Source organism: Zonotrichia albicollis, chromosome 16, assembly GCF_047830755.1.
Source record: "Zonotrichia albicollis isolate bZonAlb1 chromosome 16, bZonAlb1.hap1, whole genome shotgun sequence".
Taxonomy (NCBI): Eukaryota; Metazoa; Chordata; class Aves; order Passeriformes; family Passerellidae; genus Zonotrichia; species Zonotrichia albicollis.
The window spans coordinates 2,997,695-3,017,429 of record NC_133834.1 but is presented as its reverse complement, the minus strand read 5'-3'; the positions used below and the strand labels follow the sequence as shown (position 1 = coordinate 3,017,429).

At 51.8% G+C, this 19,735-nt stretch overlaps 1 long non-coding RNA gene across 4 annotated transcripts; it reads left to right on the top strand.

Annotated features, from left to right (window-relative positions):
* Positions 1-14,121: 14,121 nt before the first annotated feature.
* LOC113459333 (uncharacterized) lies at positions 14,122-18,616 on the top strand. 4 transcript variants are annotated; one of them, XR_012582854.1, is made up of 4 exons: positions 14,127-14,407; positions 14,494-14,636; positions 14,766-15,072; positions 15,273-17,152. It is a non-coding gene; the product is annotated as an uncharacterized LOC113459333 (long non-coding RNA). The 4 variants fall into 4 exon arrangements; XR_012582855.1 differs by lacking the exon at positions 15,273-17,152 and adding an exon at positions 18,490-18,616 and having other exon boundaries at positions 14,129-14,407; XR_012582852.1 differs by adding an exon at positions 18,490-18,616 and having other exon boundaries at positions 14,270-14,407; positions 14,766-18,281.
* The last annotated feature ends 1,119 nt before the right edge of the window (positions 18,617-19,735 follow it).

Sequence of the window (19,735 nt, the reverse complement as noted above, 5' to 3'; positions counted from 1 at the left end):
AATCCATCATGGGAACCTTTAAATTAGCTCCATTTTCTACCCCTCGCTGCTGCTGGCATCCTGCTCTGGATTTCCCTCCTGAGGATGCTCCTCTCCAGGTGTGCTCACCTCAGGGTGGGCTCCCCACGTCCTGGGACACACAAAGCCTCTCCTTGGGGCTGGTATCCCAGTCAGGCACCACCTGCATCAGCTCAGTGACAGCAGCTCCAGAGAGGAAAGGGAATGGGCACGGAGGAGTGGGATATGTGGCGTGGAAAACCTCCCATTTTCAGGTCAGAATTAAAAAGGCCAATTACATTATCATCTCTCAGGTACAGGAATAGTCTCCCTCACTTAAACAGCAAGACACTGGCCTGGCCCAGGACAGTGATGTTTCTGCAGCCCTGTGCAGAAATGGGAAATTCTGATGAGGACAGAGGTTGCATGATTAAAATGAAGCGAGGTGGATTCTGCCTGTATATCTACCCCTGCAAATCTCAGAGAAAAGATTTTCCAGATGACGTATTCACATTCCTTTCCCTGCTGTCCCATTAGAGAACACACAGTGCCCCTCTCCCAGAGCATCACCCCAGGCATGCAAGAGGCAGGTTTAATGCTTTGGGGCCCAGGGCTATCCAGGGAAGGAGATTCCCTGGAGAAAGAAAAGACTGTGGGGCTTTCCCCCCCCCATTTTCCCCATTTTTCAGAGAGGATGTACCTTTGTTTCTATGTGGCAGAGGGAAAGCTCAGGGTGGGACAGCAGCAGCCCATTGGATTTGATGCACAGGAAAAGGAGTTGGGTGTTTTTCCTTGGCTGCTCCAGGTACTTGAGACTCAACACTGTCTGCTGGGGCATCACATGGACACACTTCATATTCAGTCTCACTTTCACAAATAGGAAGGAAATTTTGATTTTCACTATTTCTCTTCCTTAGACTCAGCCACACAGGAGAGTTATCCCCAGTTTGGGGAGCCAGGAGCATGGAAGGAGCTGTGGATGCTGGGGTACAAGGCTCATCTCCCTTCTTTGCTCCATTCCCCCCACTGGGAAGGGAATTGGGAATTGTTTGTGCAACGACTGCCCAAAGCACATCCCATGGAAAGCAGGGAACAGGTTACAGGAGATGCTGGCCTCTGGAGCAGTGCATAAAACTTCAGTGTGTCCCACAGGGACAATTATCAAGTGGGAGAGTCAGTCTTCCCAACCCACAGCCATTAATTACAAAACAGGGAAGAGGGCTTAAAGCTCTTATGTTTGAACATGTTAGCTCAGCCCTTTAGGGAACTCCTGATGTGCTAGAGCATCTAATCTCTGCAAATCACTTTTATTCAGCCTTGCTCTGGGTTTTCCTTTTTTAATCAACTTAATCTTTATTCATGAGGTGTGTTACTGCATTACGGAAACGCCCAGATTCTGAGCATCAGGCTCGGGGAACGGAAATTGAGGAAACTTGGTGTTTGCTCCAGTCAGGGCTTAAGGTCTGGAGCAATTTATCTGGACTTGTGGCAGGCCCTAGAACTCCTCCATGTCCCAGCAGGGAGGAGGAGGAGGAGGAGGAGGGAAACAGCCCAAGTTCTAGGAGGACAAGCACTACACCCCAGGGCTGGCACGCAGTGAGCAGCACGTCTCGTTGCTATATTTAATCAGAGAGGTCCCCACTCACCCAACCTCGACGATAGAGCCTTTTTCTTATAGATATATAAAAAAATTATAATAAAAGATTCTGTGAAATAAAAGTAATAAATTAAAGGGATCAAAGAACAGAGTGAGCGGCGAGTGACAGCAAAGCGAGGCAAAGAATAAAGGGAGCGTTAATGGGATTTCAAGGGGAGAAGGAGGGCAGGAGGGAGGATTTTCTCCCAGAGACAGCACAGAGCTGTGGTGCCAGGACCCCATGACCTGTCCCACATGGGGTCAGATGCTTATCCTGATCCATCCCTCCTCAGGCAGAGTCTCATGAGCCATCTCTAAACGGGGACGTGGGCAGAGCACGGCAGGACAAAGCAGAGTTTGACAACAACCAGGGCAAGCTCCTGGGAGCAGACTGGGATTTTGGGAAGGCAGGAGCAATTTCAGTGTCTGTTTCCCTGGAAGCACAGGGCCATCATTTCGGGGTGGTCTGAGCAGGACCCCATCCCCACAAACCAGAGCACCCCCAGTTTCCCCAGTGCAGCTCTCAGCAGCCTGGAGTGCCCTCAGTCTCATCCTCTGAGGATCAGCTCCCCCCCATCTCGATCCAAAGGAGCTAATGGGATTGTAATTCTTCTAATGAGCTGTAATTAATTAATTACCCTGTTAGCACAAGAGCTTTACATTTTTTGGCAAGCACGGTGCAGTTTTGTAGCTAGAGGGAGGCTCTTCCCCAGCACCATCAGGCTCCGATCGTGGCTGCAGACAAGCTCGTTCCCCTCCACTTCAATCTGACACACTTCCCTTTGGGAAAGAGCCTTGGAAGCAGCCACACAGCTCACAGTTCTCTCCCAAATTACAGACAGCCAAGGCACAGACATTCATTCAGAGGGATCACAAACATCTCCTCTGTCAGTCCTTCGAGAACATCCATCCCCTCTGGCAAACTTAACCAGACAAACACACCTCGGGCAGAGAGCAGGAGATACCGAGACCCTCCGTGGTCCCTGCAGAGCAGCAATATAATGTGGGAAATTCCAAAAAGCACTCAGAACGAAGCCAGAGCAGTGTCTGATCTGTGTTGCTCAGCACAGCAGCCCTGCAATGCTCAGATCCACGCTGCAGCCTCCTGCACGCCCAGGATGCAGGATTGTATCCCTGCACAGCAGCCACCTCTTCCAGCTTGGCTTCTCCATTACCTCCACATTTAATAATTAAGGCATCAGTGTAAAAGCATTAAAGTTTCAGGCCCTGACACGTTCAGAGCAAGATGAAGGGCTCAGGGATAAGTCAAGTGCTGCTGCTATTACCCCTGAACAGCTCAGACCATGAGGAGCAGCTCCCTGCCCCTCTGCCCCCACAACGTGTCCTTTTCCCCTCACAAACCCTTTCCTCCCAGATCTGCTTTCCAAGAGCCTCCACTCCAGTCTGTAGGGGAGATTTGCTCATCATCGGGTGTCTCTATAAAAATCCTAATAGAGGGGGGCTCTTCCCAGGGAGCCTGGCTTTTTATAGAGCACAGAGCTTTGTGCGGAGCCAGCTCCGAGCAAGGGTTACCAGGTACCTTTGGCTGGCTGTGGGGGCGGAACAGGAGGGAACAGGAGGGCTTTCTGCAGGAGCAGATGGAGCTGCCATGCCTGGGAGCCAGCCCAGCCCTGCTGCGGTGACAGACTGTCCCACGCCACCTCCCCCAGAGATGCTGCACCAGGACCCCCATGAGGGAATTGGGGGAGGCACCGAGGGGCTGAGCACAGCACAGCTCATCCCACCACCACCACCACAAGTCCCCTTGCCCAGCATCCAACCCACCCCTCTTGTTTCCTCCTATTTATAACCAGCAGGCTGGGAGGAGGATGCCTCTCCTCTCATTAGGTTGAGCTGGGCAAGAGTACACCATCTTCCCTCTAATACATAACTAAGCTAATTGCATCCCCCTGAGCAGCTGATGCTGGTTCCCAGGGTTCTGGGTCCCTCTGCATCTTGGGGGATATGAGCCCCTTGAGTGTAGGATGGAATCCCCCAGACAAAACCCTTTAGATAAACTATTTGCTCCTAAAAAACCACTGAATCCAACCATAAGGTCGGGAATAGAGTTCATCCCTCCATGGGGCAGCAGGGCCAGGAAAGGTTTGAGACTGAAAATGCAGGCAGGAGTGCTCAGCCAGCCCTTCCCTTCCTGCCTCTCCTGCAGAAATGAAATGCAGTTTGCATTTGGAAGCAAGGATGAGCGGGGCCATCTGAGCCCAGGCTGCCACCGGGGCTGGGTGTGCCAGGCCATCAATCCTCCGTGACACTGCCCGGGCCTGGACACAACTGAGCATTTCCTTGATTAAAAGAGATGGGGGAATGCAGCACTGGGTCCCAGCAGAGCCAGGCAGGACTGTGCCCCACCATCAGCTCCCCCAGTCACAGGTGACAGCAGGAGCCTGGTGGGTCACACCTGCCATCCCACACCCACAGGGATTGTCCCTCCCTGCCAGGCAGACAGAGATTGTTCCACCCATTAATCCAGCATCTGCTCCTCTGAGGATGCTCCTGCCATTTCAGAGCTTCTCCTGGTTTGTCCCCTGCCTTTTCAGGCACTGCAGACACAAAAGACCCTGTTCTTTGTGCAGTGCCACCAACCAGGTGCACCAGCTGGACTGGATCTAACAATGCCACAGGTCACCTTCTTCTTTACCCCCAGGTTGTTGTCCCAGTTTCCAGTCTTCTTTCACCATTTTTGTATTTCAAAGAGATTTTTGGAGAAGTTTCTTTCATGGCAATGTTTTCATAGAATCCCAGAATGGTTTGGGTTGGAAGGGACCTTAAAGCTCACATTGTTCCAACCCCTGCCATGGGCAGGGACACCTTCCACTATCCCAGGTTGCTCCAAACCCCATCCAGCCTGGCCTTGGACACTTCCAGGGGTACAAATGGGATGCACAGGGATGTCCTGCTGCAAGGTCACCTTTCTCCCAGACTGGCCCCATTTGTGCTGGTCCCTCTCCTTCACATCTCTGCAAACTGCAGCCAACTCCCACAGGGACCCTTCCCAGGTCCCTTCTCCCACTTGTGTTGTTCTTGCACCTGCTTTAGTTTGCTGAACACTAAATATTTTATTTATTACCTCTCTGGAAAGTTACTGGGGAGATTTCCCAGAATAGGAAATCATCAGAGCTGCGAGCTGCTCCTGGGGGGGGGGACCAAGCCTGGGGATGGTTCCAACCAGCCCTTAAGTTGTGCTTTATGCGCTTCTTTATATCATCATCATCTCTTTTGATTTGGTTCTTTGACCAAGCCATGACTTCAGTGGCACTGCCAAGATCTTTCCAGCCATAAGGGAGGGTGGTGATGCCTCCTTATGGGGCTGTTTGTCCATCCTCTGCTCTTTGGGGAATGTGGTGCTCCAAGCAGAGCAGGGGTGGCAGGACCCTGTGGAAGGCTGAGGACAAGGATGGCTGCAGGGAGGAGAAGCAGGGCTCATGTCCCTGAGTGTGGTGGTCCCAGAGGCTGCCCCAGTTCCCTGTTCCAGGTGTCAGGATGATAAAGCCCAGCCCAGCTCCCCGGAGCAGGCGCAGCTCCCATAATTAATGGCACCGCCAGCACTTCCCTGCCTGGCCATGAATAAAACATTGCTGCTGAGCACCCAAACTTTGAAAAATCTCTCCTTTTCTTCCTGTTAATTATATTTGTCGGGACACTGTGATTTTTTTTATTGTCTCCTCCTGCTTAATCTGGGGGGTGGAAGTGAGTTTGGGGCCCATTCTTTCACCCTGTGTCCTAAAGGGATGGCAGATCTGCCAGGGAGATTTCCCACCCCCAAATTCCCTTCCCTCCCTTTGGAAAAGGTTCACCTTGGCATCTGCAAACCTGCTGGGTCTCTAGATTTGCTACAGCCATTGGATTTTTAATGTATTTCTGGGTTTTTCAGCATCCAAGAGCCCCTCCTGGAAACCAGCCTCTGCAGACCCTTTCCATCTTGCAAATGTTTTTGCTGCTTATCCAGGCTATGGACATGGAGCTCTCCATTTTCCCCTGACCCTTTTAGCCCAGAGAAGGAGGGACAAAAGAGAGGGACATGTAAGCCAAGGGATCCCAAGCCTTCAGATGAATTCCTGGCATGAGTTTCAGCACATCTCCCTGTCTCAGTTTCCCCGTTTCTCTATAAAATCCTCAAAAGGCAGTGGAAGTAGGGAAAAACCTCACAGGGCTGGGATCAGCTCAGGGGGAGAGAGGAGGCTGCTTACAGTTCTCAAACCAGACCCTGAACATTTTCCTCTGCCTGCCCACCATGCCATGGCTTAGATTATTTCCTCCATCCCCACTAACAACTCATGATACCCATCCATGCTGTGCCTGCAGCAGGCAGAGATTTGCACTCCTGAGTGGTTTTGGGAGGCTGAGCCCATGTTTGTGCCACAAGGCAATCCCACCCCAGAGAGCAGCTCCATCGCTGCTTGGCTGGAATGGGAGCAGTGTCTGAGCAGGAGAGAGATGTTGCCTGCACATATCCAAGTCTGAGCATCTCCCTGTGTGGAGAAAGGTGAAATTCCACCCTGGCTCTGCTGGCCCTGATCCAGGAGCTGCATTAGCAGGGTTCTGTCGGGTCAGAATCAGACTCAAAGCCAGTTACTGCTGTTGCAGAAGTGTCTCAGCCACCCAAAGTGCTGCAAGAGAGGATGATTCCTGCCCTGGAGCCTGGGCAGGGGCAGCAGCAGCTGAGCTCAGGGCTGTGCCACGCTGGGACACTGCAGCACTGTCCCCTTGCAGGTGACAACAGCCAGGCCTTGCATTTCCACAATTCCCAGTTGGATTTCAGCTGTGGGTCTGCAGGTCCTGCAGGGCTGGGTCCCACAGCTCTGCCCACACCAGCCCCAGACAAGGGGTATGGGGAAGATGAAACAGGAAAGCCTTATAAATATGATTGTCTGGCAAAAGATTTTGAGAATATGGAAACTATAAGTGAGATTGAAATGAAAGTAAGCTTGGAGATACTTTAGTTACTGAACGACTGGAAAACAATGGTGTGGCCAGCTGAAGGTGATCCCCTTTTATTGGAACAACACCCTCTGCTTGCAGACAGCTCCAAGGGTCAGAGCAGACCCTGCCAGCTTGGCAGAAGGGGCCCAAAGAGGAATTTTTAGGGTTTAAAATGTAAGACAGTATGGTGATGTAATGATTCTTACAGGCTGTACGTAAATGCTGTAGGATTTGTACATTGTACTAGATTGGTTAGTAAGAATCAGAATATTCAAGACAGAAGAAGATTTATTGTATTGGAACAGGAAGCTCTCTCTCTTACCCTTTTACTCTCTTACCTTTTTTACTCCCTTACTCTCTTACCTCTCATCCTCTCTCCCCCTCTCTTCTCTCGGGCCTGCTCTGAGCTGTGGCTGGCAGCTCCCAGCAGGGCCCTGCACTCAGGCCCTGTGCAATAAACCCCAAATTCCCAAATGCCCCTGCACCCAGGCCCTGTACAATAAACCCCAAGTTCCATGGCCAGAAGAAGATTTATTGTATTGTAATGGGAACCTCACTCTCCCATCCTCTTTACCACTCTCTTTACCTCTCTTTCTCTCTCTCAGGCCTGCTCTGAGCTGTTGCTGGCAGCTCCCAGCAGGGCCCTGCACCCAGGCCCTTTGCAATAAACCCCAAACTCCTGACCTGGCTGCAGAGATCTCTGCTCTCCGTCCATCCCCACCATCTTCCTACAAAGGAGGACTTGCAGCAGAGGCTCTGGGACACAGCAATTCCTGCCTGAGCAGCAAGCTCTGTGCTGCTCACTGCATCCTCTGCCAGCCCATTTTCTCTCCCTAGGCTCCTTCCAGCTGGGCCCAGGGATGCAGCCAGCACACCCAACCTGCCTGGGATGGATGCAGCCCTGCCTTCTCCTCCCCTTGCATGTCCCAGGGGGTCCCCTCTGTCCTCCTGAAGGCCCTGGAAATGTTCTGCTCTCAGTGAGATGTGTGCTGTACCTTTACAAGCTGGAGTGGGAGTGCTTGAAGGGCTCTCAGAGGGAAGAGCTGGCACCTCTGGCACTGGGAACACAGAGCTGCAGCCACTCCTGAGTGCTAAGGAGGCTTCCTAGGTTATTTAAGAAGGGTCCTGCAGAAGAAAAGGATCTTCTCTCCGCTTTGTTGCCACAGTGAAAGCCTAAAGCAAGTGAAGGAAATCGATTCTGCCAAGGTGGAGTGGAAGTAAGAGGGAAAAATGACAGTAATCTCAATGGGACCACTAAAAATCCCCTGGAGCTCTTCAGCAAAGCAGAGATTAGCAGGAGGATTTGCAGCCATGCTGGAGGCTGGGGCTCAGATCTGCTGCTGAGGTTTTGCATGGGCTTGGGTGAACAGCTTCATCTCATCCCACCCTGTTTCTCTGTCTGGGAAGCAGGGACGGTCTTGATTGCCCAGAAAAAAAAATAAAAATCTCCATTTAGTGGTGGTTGTGAGGCCCTTTGAGATCTTCCAAAGCAGGGAGAGGCCATGGGGAGGCAGAGTGGGGCACAATGGGGTGGTGGGGAACCATGGATGTGATCTGTGCTGCTTCCTGCATCAAACTCTTCCCTCAGATCCTTTCATCAGCCTCAGTTAATTGCTCATTTGATGGCTCTGGCATCTGCAGGAGCTTCTGGCCACCCCAGCCCCCCTGAGTCACCAATCCCCACCAAAACCAGCTTCATGCCATGCACCAAAACCAACAGATTCCCTCTGAGACAGGGATTTTTATAAGGCAGTGAGAGCAGGACCACACAGGGCGCATGAGATGAATCTTTGTGAAACTGGACCATGGAGAGATGGCCAAGGGGTGCAAAGGTGAATCCTTCCCTGCCTTGGGGCCCCAGGACACCTCCCTTCACCTCCACAGAGATGGAAATGAGCCTCCCCCATCCTGGAGCCCTGGCAAGGGCTGGGCTGTGCTGGGCACTGGCACCAGGAAGCATCGAGCTTTCCCAAGCCCTCCTAACACAAATCAAACACAGGGATTTGAACTGGCCAGCAAAGATGGGCCCAAAGCAATCCCAGAGGGAGGATATTTTTATAAGCCAGGGCTATAAGAGAAAGGGCAGGAAACCTGACCCACCACAAATCACTCTGCTGTCACTTGCTGTAATCTAGAAATGCTCTGTTAAAAACAGGAGCAGCCCCAGCTGCAGGCAGGGACACAGAATGGGAGGAGGGCAGCTCAGGCTGGGATCTGACGCCAGGGAGGTGAAATCTCTGGGGCTGGAAGGGCTGCTCTGCTCTCCTGTGGTTCATGGAGCTGCCCGTGGCATCTGTCACCTGCAGCCAGCACATGGAGGTGACACGTGGAGGGACACATCTCCCTCCATGTGTCCCTCCCTAATGGCTGGCAGGGCTCTGTCTCTAGGGGCTCAGACACAGCTCCATGTTCCCAGTCTGTCCCCAGAAATGCCCTCCTTGAGCAGGGCAGGGCTCTGAGTGCTCAGTGGATTTTTCCTGGTGCCAATGGCATTGGGAAGGTTCCTCCTCTGCCCTCAGCTGTGGCCATGGAGCTGTGAGCCCCTGTGGCCACCACTGCAGCAAACAACATCACCTGAAAAATGAGGTTCTGGGGCAACAGCAGCACTTTGCCAACACAGCACAAACTGAGGCAATAATTACCAGGGGAGCAAAAAATAATTCAAGGGTACTGAACCACTTGAGGGCTTCCAAAAGTTTTTTTTCCCTTAGGAGATGCAGATTCCCATTCACTTTGAGGTTTTCCAGGTGAGATCTTTGACAGCAATGTAACATTTTCCATTTGAGCATTTTCCATTTCAATGTTTTCCATGTCCAAGCCCAGCTGCTCTGATCACAGGGCATGGAGCAGCGCCAGAAGCCCCTGAGAGGGGAGTGGGAATCTCCTCCCTCCCTCCGTCCCTGGCTCCATCAGGGTTTCACAACCACAAAACCCATTTTCTCACATCTCTCTCCTTTGACAAAACCGAATGTCCTGGACCACCTTCAGCACTGGCCAGAAGATCTGGTGATGCCAGCAATGCCCTGGACATTTGGGAGAGCCTGGAGCAGGGTGTGTGAGGTGCCCCCACCCCAGGGCCCTGCTGCTCCCTCCTCTGAGGCCAGTGCACACCAGCTTGCTCAAACAAAGCCCATCTGTGCAGATTAATTACCAGATGATGTTTGCTCTGCTGCCGGAGCTGATTGGCTGGTGGAAGTTTCAACAGGATGGAGAAGGAGAAGGGAGCACGGTGTCCTAGAGATGGAACACAGCCCTGGGTCCCACCCAACGGCAGCACCCATGAACCCTGCACCCTGTGAGCTCCTCTCTGGCACAGACACAGAGGGTGGCAGCCCCAGAGAGCCACCAGCCCCAGGACAGCCTGCCCTGCAGGGTACAGGGACACAGAATACCCTGTGCATACACCGAGAACAAAATCCCTGTCAGTGTCCAAACAGGGAGTCCTGTCAGAGACAGCCCAGAAACAGCCCCAGGAACACCCATGGAAAAGGCTGTGGTGAGATGGAGGAGGACAGAGCAAGGAAATCCCTTTGCAGAAACAGTTCCTACAAAAACAGACTCCAGCTCTGGCCTGGCTGCCCAGATGGGATGGAAAGCCCTGTCCGGGGCTGGAGCACATTGCTAGACCAGAAAACCCCCTGAGTCCTTTCAAGCACTGAGGTGACCCCCAGGGCCTCCACATCCACTCTTCCCTTTGCTGCTGGGGGCAGATGAGGAGCCCAGACCTGGAGAAAACCCCCAGATTTCCTCCTAACCCTCCCAGGTCCTACAAGAAATGGTTGATTCATCCCCTGAGCCTCTAGAACACTTCCAGCAGAGGTGGACTGCTGTAGATCACTGCTTTGAACCTCCCAATGACCCTTCCTGGCAATCAAGGAGCCTTCTGGACCTCAGTGGGAGGTGAAACAAGGCTGGAGCAGCTGCACAGGCTCGCCCATCCCATCTCATCCCATCCCATCCCATCCCATCCCATCCCATCCCATCCCATCCCATCCCATCCCATCCCATCCCATCCCATCCCATCCCATCCCATCCTATCCCAGACTCACACTCAGCTCCTGAGATGGCTCCTGGAGCTCTCCTCTCGCTCCTGCCTCCCCAGCACTGGTGTAGGAAGGTCTCACCTCTTTGGAGCCAGCCCTCACCACCCTGTTCTGCTGCTGGAGCCCAGAGGAGACCTCCACACCTCCATTCCCGCCATGGGGAGGCTGAGGAACCTCAGCAGCTCAGAGAGAACGCTGCCCACGGATGAAGCCAGAGCAGGGAAAGGGCTGGGGAAGGAGCAGAACCTCCCTTCAAGCCTGCTCAACCACTGGTTAGTGGCTCCACAGGAAACACCTTGCCATGCTCACCTGGACAGACATGTTCCCAGGGAGGCAGGGCAGGGAGGGACAGGAGGCTGCAGATCCACCCCTTGGCACATGCAATCTCCTTTTGGCCATAGCTGTGAGGAGGGAGAGGAGAGGAGAGGAGGCTGCCAGCAAGGCCTTTGTGCAGGATGGGGTCTGCTGGGGCCATTCCTGAAGGCAAAATGGCTTTGTCATCCAGCCTGGGCTTGCCCCAGTGTAACTCTGGTGTCTGGTGTGTTCTAAGTGCCTTTGTACTCCTCAGTTTTATTTCAGACTGAAGCTGTGAGGTCACACATGAGGTTTTTGGAGAAATGCTTCTCCCTACTCATTCCTGAGCTGCTCCAGGTCCAGGATCTGCAGGTTCACAGCATTCTCCAAGTCCAAGTTATGGCTGGTTAAAACCAACAGGGCTGAAAATGGGTGGACTGTGAATGTGTCCAAGGCCAGGTTGGACAGGGTTTGGAGCAACCTGGGACAGTGGAAGGTGTCCCTGCCCATGGCAGGGATGGGAATGAGATGATCTTTGGGATCCCCAAACCATTCTGTGGTTAATTCATTCCTCTAAAGTTTGCTTGGCCTTTAGGATGTGGACAAATCCTGGAGGTGTTGGGAAGCAGAGAAAAGTGTTGGGAAGGACCCTAGGCTTCACCATAAGCCCATCTGGGCACCTCAGCACTAGAGAACCTCCCAGGAGAGCTGGCTGAGGGCATCACAAAGAACTGGGGACAGCAGAACCTGCAGCAGGAGGTTGGGACAGCATCGCACCCAAACAGGTCCTGCCTACTTTGTGGAGAACAGCCCAAACCTGCCTGTTAGAGCCATGGCAGAGCTGCTGGATGACAAGGAGCTGCCACCCAGGCTTGTCTCAGCATGGAGCTCCTCCATGGCCAGCTTCTGCTGCCACAGGTGGCCATGGACACTCTCATAAACAGGGGCTGGATGTGCCTGCCCTGTTCCAGGGCTCTGCCATGGACCCCTCTGGAGCATGGGCATGGCAGAAGGCTCCATTCTCTGCCAGGAGAAGGTTACTCAGAGTAAAAGCATGAGCTCGTGTGTCATCCAAACAATCCCTGTGTCCTCCTCCCACCACAGAGCCGGGCGGGATCCCCAGTGCTCACCACAGCCACGCCAGCTTTTCCCATCACACCCTCCAAGGAGGCTCCACCATGTCCCTCAGTGCCTGCTGCAGGAGAGGAGCCCCACATGGATGTGCCAGGAGCCAGCACAGCCCCCAGGATGGCTCTCCCAGCTGCCACCAGCCTCACCTGGTGACATGGCACCCGCCACCCCTTCCCTGCTGTGCCCTGCTGGTGACAGATGCTCAGAGCCAAGCAGCACAGCTCCACTGGCACCAGGGACACAGAGTCCCTGCCCATGACAAGGGCGGTGGGACTAGATGATCTCAAGGTCCTTCCAACCCAAACCATTCCGTGATTCTGTGATTCAAAGCTATTTTCCAAAGGCTGGGCTCACCCTCCCAGGTAATTTCCATGCTCAGAGCCCTCTTCAGATTCTGTTTCCAAAGGGCCACATCATCTGCCTTCCCACACCTCCATGAGGCCCCATGCCTACTCTGGTGCAGAGCCCTGGCTGCTCCAGGCTCAGGAAGGCTGAGACATTAAATGGGAAAACAGTGAAAACACTGATTTTTCAAGAGACTGCACCAACACAGGTGAAGCAAAGCCCAGCTTGGGAAAGCTGAAGTGTCCAAAGACAGGCTGGATGCAATTTGGAGCAATGTGGTCCAGTGGAAGCTGTCCCAGGGTCAGAACTGAATGATCTGGAAGGTCCCTTCCAACCCAAACCATTCTGGGATTCTCTGACCCAAGGAGATTGGGTACATTAAACCCCAGGGCTGCACCCTGCAGACAGCAAGGAGGTAAATTTGGGAGGAAAGCAAGCCAGGAAGAATTTCTTTCCAGCCACACACAAGGGGAGGAGGAGGTGAAGCTCAGGATGAAGCATCACCTGCTGAGTGGCTCTGCAGGATGTCACCAGTTTTCACAGCCCTGATCAAATGGAGATCTCTGGTCTGTAAACACACAGGGGTGTCTGGTGAAATCAAAGGGCTGTGGGCCCAGGGTGAAACACTCCCATAGCCATGAGTCAATCCATAGCGTTGCTGTGGACAGGAAGCTGGTGAGTCACGGATCACAGCCAGGCTGGAGATGACAGCCCAGAGCATCCCTGTTATTTACAGCCACCAACCACTCTGATGTGGGCAGAGAGACCCCAGCACTGCCACAGGCAGGGACATTGGGATGCATTCCCAGCATGACACCTCTTGGGCATCTCCCGCCCCCATCTCCTGCATCCCCAACCCAGAGCTGGTTCTGGTGCGCTGGATGTGCCCCTTTCACCCAGCTAACATCTCCATCCAACAGCCAGCCTCTGCTAAAGCCATCACTGCTTATCGATGGTGAATAAACAGAACTTCCCAAGCCTCTCCCTCCATGGGCACCACTCTTGGAAAGAAACACATGGAAGAATGTCGCAGACATCTTTTATGAAAAATTCTTTCTTTAGGATTTTTAGCTCCTCAGAGGCTGAGAAGCTTCCAGAACAAAATTTAAGCATTGATTATCTGCTGCTGTAGAATGCAACAGGCAGAACTTTGATTGGCCCATGTTAAACGTTTGTAATTAATGGCCAATCACAGCCCAGCTAGCTCGGGAAGAAAGCTGAGCCACAAACCTTTGTTATCATCATTTGTTATTCTACTCTTAGCTAGCCTTCTGATGGAACCTTTTCTTCTATTCCTTTAACATAGTTTTAATGTAATACATATCATAAAATAATAAATCAAGCCTTCTGAAACATAAAGTCAGATCTTTGTCTCCTCCTTCATCCTAAGACCCCTGTGAACACTGTCACAGAAAAGCAAACAGAGTTTGCAGAGGGATTTCTTGCATAATTTATCTGCAAATCAAGTGGCACCAAGGCGATGCAGGAACTCTTGGATGAAGCCTTTCTTCCACCTTGAAGGTTTGGCTTTGCCAGCCAGACCCCACCTGGATGGCTCAGGACTTTCCTCCCGTCTCCACAGCCAGCCTTCATCCTCAGCCTCATCCTCCAGCCCCATCTTCAGCCTCCTTGGGCCGAGCCTCAGCAGCGGGGCCGGAGCAGCTGCGAGCACAGCATGCAGGGCTGGGGCCAGCAGCAGAGCTTGCCAAGAGATCCCAGGCAGGGCTGCTGGTGGGGAGCTGCCCTTTGCTTCGTGCCTCCCTTCCGGCTGCCTGGCGAGCTCAGCCAAACACCATTAAAGGTTTATCCACACGCTGATTGACTTATCTGCCTCCAGAGCTGGAGCCAGAGCGGTCTCCAAGGGGAGAGGTCCTGGATGTGGCACCATCTTCCAAAGCAACAGAGGATGAGCAGGTGCTCCGAGAGATCGGCCAGGACACTCTGGGAAGAAGTGGTGGTGCCTTCAAAGTGGAGAATGGGTTGATAAGGGGGGAGTGGGGAGAGACATTTTAGCTCCTACTGGGTAATTATCAGTTGTGGAAAGCTGAGGAGTTAGCTGGTGGGAGGGAAATTACAACCTATCATAAAACCAATCTCTCCCAAATCCAGTCTCTTCAGCGCTCAGGAGTGTTTGGTCTGGTTCCAAGGCTTCTGGAGGAGTTTGAGAGGTCCCTCGACAGAGCTGCAGCCCTCTGCAAGGCAGACACCACATCCCCTTTGTTCGGAGGAGCGCGGAAATGAGAACGCCTCAGGTGAGGGGCTGCAGGAAAACAAACGGCTCCATTCAGGAGAACCAGGGCTGGGGAGAGGAGAAAGGGACTTAATTACAGTGAGTCCCTTTACAGCAAAACTGCCAGGTGCTAAAAGACTTTTTAATTTAGCAGAGAAAGGCAGATCAACGCCAAGCATCTGGAAGCTGAAGACGGAGAAAACCCAATTAAAAATCAGGCAATGCTGCGAGTGGAGCAAGCCATGAAGTGATGGATTATTCATTCCACGATGTCTTCAACTCAAGAGAGGGGCAGAACGATCGATCCTTCCAGCACTTCCACACTGTTGGTTGATGATGAACGCTCCATCCATCCCAACTTTTGGGAGCATGCACATTCCACTGCAAGAGCCAGGCCCCGACTTGGCAAACTGCAAAGTTCCCATGGATGATGGAGGACAATCCACCAGCCCTACTAGGTGAGTTGTTTTATGCTTGGAGGCATTAATAACCCAGAACTAGCAGCCAACTCCATGGAAACCAACTGGTAGTCAGTGACAAGTTCTCCTGTTGCTATAGGAACAGGGCCCAAACAAATAAAAATTACCTATAATTTCTTCTCCCCAAAGTTCTCCCACATTACATCTCCATAGCAACTAATTAGCTCATTATTGATCAGAACCAAACCAGTGGAGGTGAGAACCAAGCCAGTGGACCAGTGGAAGTGCCTGGCTGCCATGGGCAGCTCCATCCTCTCTCATGGTGAGCTGAGCTGAGCCTTTAAGATGATTTATGCTGGGTTTGAGAGGAAAAGCTTCAACAGAGGAGCTGGATTCCTCTCAGGGCTGGATTCCTTCATGCCTTCCCCAGGATACCTCTGATACAAATATCACTTGCTCCCTTCTATTTCTAGCTGTCACCTTACACCTCAGGGTTTTTTTTCCTCATTGCTCCTTTCCAGTCTCCCCCCATCTCCTCCAGGCCCTGAGCTGCTCTGTTGGACACCTGCTTGTCTTGGCAATGCTCTCCCATCCTTCTGGCCAGGATATCTGAGTCTCTTGGCTTGCTGCTACCTCTCCTGGACCAAGCCAGCACACTGCAGGCTCCTTGCAGGAGTCTCTCTTTCCTGATGTACACCCATAAATACAGCCCTGCATCCTCCTCTGGCAGTTCTGTCGTAGATCTCTTCTCTTTCTACACTGGAAGTGTCCAAAGACAGGCTGGATGCAGTTTGGAGCAATGTGGTCCTGTGGAAATTGTCCTAGGGTTGGAATTGAATGATTTTGGAGGTCCCTTCCAACCCAAACCATTCTGGGATTCTCTGGCCCAAGGGGATTGGGTGCATTAAACCACAGGCAGCAAGGAGGTAAATTAGCCACAGCTCAACAGGAAAAGCTGCTGAAACACCCAAACCAAGGGGAGCAGAGCTGTGCCAGGCCAGGGAGAGCTCAGGCAGAGCAGGAGCACCGAGTCTCTGATCTGAACCTGCAAACCCAGTGTGAGGTGGTCTCATGCAATGGCAGCCCCACATCACAACCCTACAGGGGTGGGGTTGGGTTGTGGACCCTCATCTTCTCCTCCCCAGGGCCCTGGGGTCAGCAGGAATGGGGCACTGGAATGGGGCACTGGAATGGGGGCACACGTGTCCCTCTGGCATCGCAGGGGAGAGGTTGAGTCAGGGTGGAGGGTTTTGTTTCCATCCCAGTTTGGGGGGAAATTCCTGCTGTCTCAGATTATCCAAGGCCTTCCCTGCCATGCCCAAGCCCCTGGCAAGGACCAAGGGATGGAGGAGGAGCTGCTGCTTGCTCTGCCCCTCCTGTTTTGGTACCCCCAAAATCACCACAAACACCCCATGAAGCACTGGCTGGCAGAAAGGCACCTGGAGCAGGAGGCTCTGCAAGGAACATTCCCCCATGCCAGGGGCTGCACTTCCAGCTGAATTCATGCAAATCACACATGAATCTCTGTAATTAATTGCTGCCACCTGCCACCACACACGTGGCAGATGTGCAGAGAGCTGAGCACATCCCTGCACAGAGTCCAGGCAGGGCAGGGTGAGGCCAGGCTGGGCACCAGGAGTGCTGGGGGATGCTGCATTTGCCCCAACCTGCAGCAAGGTGGGAAGGTTTTGCCAAGAAATTGCCTTTTTTTAACCAAAACCAACACAACCTGCAGGGTTCAGCCCCCACTGGGACATTCAGTTAATTTACCCATCCCCAAAGGGGACATAGCCTGGCTGCTGTGTCACTTCCCTGGTGGCACATAAGGACCAAGTGGCATCACACCAGCCCCTGTCTCCCCTCCCTCCTCCACCAGCCCCATTTCCACCTCTCCCATGGGAATCTGATTATCAGCAAGATCTCTGCCAACCGTCAGATGTGATCAAAACCACAATTCAATTAAATGAGATTGGATTGAAGGCAGAGGGTTGGGAGGAGACAGGCACGAACACCCAGAGTGGGATGGGATGCCCCAGGAAAGGAGGCTGGGATCTGTGGGATCTGCAGGATGGCCACCCCAGGTGAAGGAAAAGCCAGGATGCAGCTCTGACCCTGAGATGAACCCCATCCTTTGGGGGCAGGAGCCTTTGCCAAGTCACTCATCCTCCTCCTGAAGGATCCTGGATAGAGTAAGGTGAGCCCAACCTCCTGAAGACACTTTTAATTCTTTCTCATCTCCTGAAATCAAATGAAATACCAAATGAGAAACTTTGTCATCTGAGCAAGAGAAGAGGGGGGGGAAAAAAAACCCAGCCTGGAGATGAAAGGGAATTGTAGATGGGTATTTCATCTCTTGCTCTTGTAGGGAATGTGAACATTAAAAAAAAAGGGAGAAACAAACAAAAAATCCCAGACACGGTTAATGAGCTTTGCATTTAAATGTGCCACCAATGTCACTGCACAGACAGCTCCTCCAAGGCCCCACGTTCCTGCTCACCCCAGACAACGGGTCGGAGCAAACACTGGGTGAGATTAAATTCCACTGGTGTTTAGTAAATAAAACATGCATTTGGAGAAATCAGGGAAAAGTTTGTTAAATATTTTAGTACATCTGGTCTCCCCACCCCGTACGCGGCCTTACAAAATGTTTTGCATATTTATTTTAGCATGCACTAGATTTATTTAAAAATAGCATCACCAGCACTGGAAACAGCCCACTTGCTTTTCATCTAGATCTTTGCATTGAATCAATGAATCCAAAATTAAACAAGGTTGGGTGAACTAAATCTATAAAAGGACCTATTTGCTGATCAATACAGGAATGGATGCCTGGGATCTCTTTGCTGGGTGAAATATGAGGACTTACGAGAGAGAAATTGCTTTTGTTATTATATTTTTTAAAAAATTCAGATTTAATCTCCCCACATAAAAAAATTATTTATCGGAGAGATGCTTGGTCCTAAATAATTCATGCTGGTTGTATAGTACCCAGAAGACAGAAGACTCCTGTCTTCCATTCCTAATGAGAGGGGAAAAACACCTCAAATACTTCTCTTGGATTCACTTTCATCACTGCAGGGAGATTAAATTCTGCTTGGCTTCCAGAGGGTGTCCTCCCCCAGGGGAGCAGAGCCCCCCAAACCACAGAGAAACCACAACGTGCTCTGTATGGAAGGAGAAGAGCTTCAGACTCGTCTGGAGGCCAAATTTTAGTTACCAGTAAGAGACACCTGGCTCAGGTGTTTAAGGTATGACTTTGGTGACTAAGGAGCCAGGACAAAGAAGGGTCTCCTGAGAAAGCCATCTCAATATAAATAATACAGTATTTAATATTATATATATATATATTTATTTATATTTTTATATATTGATATATATTGGTATATTTTTATATATTGATATATATTTTTATATATATATACAGTCCATAATATAAATTCACCCTTTCCAAAACAGGGTGAAGCCACCCTGGGGCACTGAGCCCCCAGTAAAGCAGAACTAGAAAAAGAACAAAGTCAACCCAGACCACCCCAGCTAAAGTATGTGGGAAACACAAGCTGTAACTGCAGTGGAAGTTTCCCCTGGCCAATCCCTGGGTGGATTTGCAGAAAAACAAAACAAAACAAAAAAAAAGAAAAAAAAAAAGAAAAAAAAAAAAGAAAAAAATCTTATTGGCCTTTTAGCCCATCTTGGGCACAAAATTTGGGACTGGCTTTGGGAAGTGCCTTGCATGGCTGTCTGCTCAGCCAAGTCCTTTTCTCCTAAGCCTGCTGCAGGAATTGATCCACAAAGGGTTGTACCTGCTCTGCTCTGAATAAATCTGCATATCAGCCTCTTCCATGAATGAAAAATGCATGCACCAGTAAATCTGAGGTGAAATAGAAATAATACATCTGTTGTCAGCAGTCTTTTCCCTTTTTTTCCCTGCTTTTCTCTTGCACAAGTTTCATTAAGGAGAGACACATCAGCTGAGATAAAGCTGACACCACCAGCTCACCAATTGTTCCCGACGCTTCTCCGTTGCTGTGACGATGGAGAGCTGCAAGGAACGCCCGGGTAAAATCCCCTCCCTGGGCTAAGCCTGGGGGAAAACAGAGCAGGAAGGGAGGGTAAAGTCACCTCCCTGGGTAATTCTGGAGGAGGCTGCGAGGCCATGGCAGGGAATGTCCCCAGGCTGTGGTGAGATTGGGGACACAGGGGTGTCCCACCTGAGACGTGCCAGCCATGGATTTGGGTTCAGTGGGCTTCCTCTGAGTGAGAAACAGCTGCCCCTGGCCAGGCACATTGCGGATCTCAGGGACAAAACTCAAGGAACAGCCCCAGCTTCACCTTCACCTTCATCCACCTGCACCATCCAGCCCTTCTCCAGATCAGGAGATGGCAACCCCAAATGGGTTTGGGCTCATTGCACTCGGGACATTTTCACCCTCACTGGAAGAGCTCCATGGTGGGAAGGTGCAAAGGGACCCAGTGTTGATTCCCACTCAGCTCAGATGATTTCAGCCCTCACTTCAGCAGGGCAAGGCTCCCTGCAGCCATCAGCAGGTGGGACAGTGGCAATGGCAGTGCCAATGTCCCCGTGCTGTCCCCTCCCTGTCCCTGCCTGGCCCACACTCGGGCTGGCAGCTCGCAGCACGCTGCAACAAAAGAAAAAAAATTATTGGCCTTTTAGCCCATCTTGGGCACAAAATTTGGGGCTGGC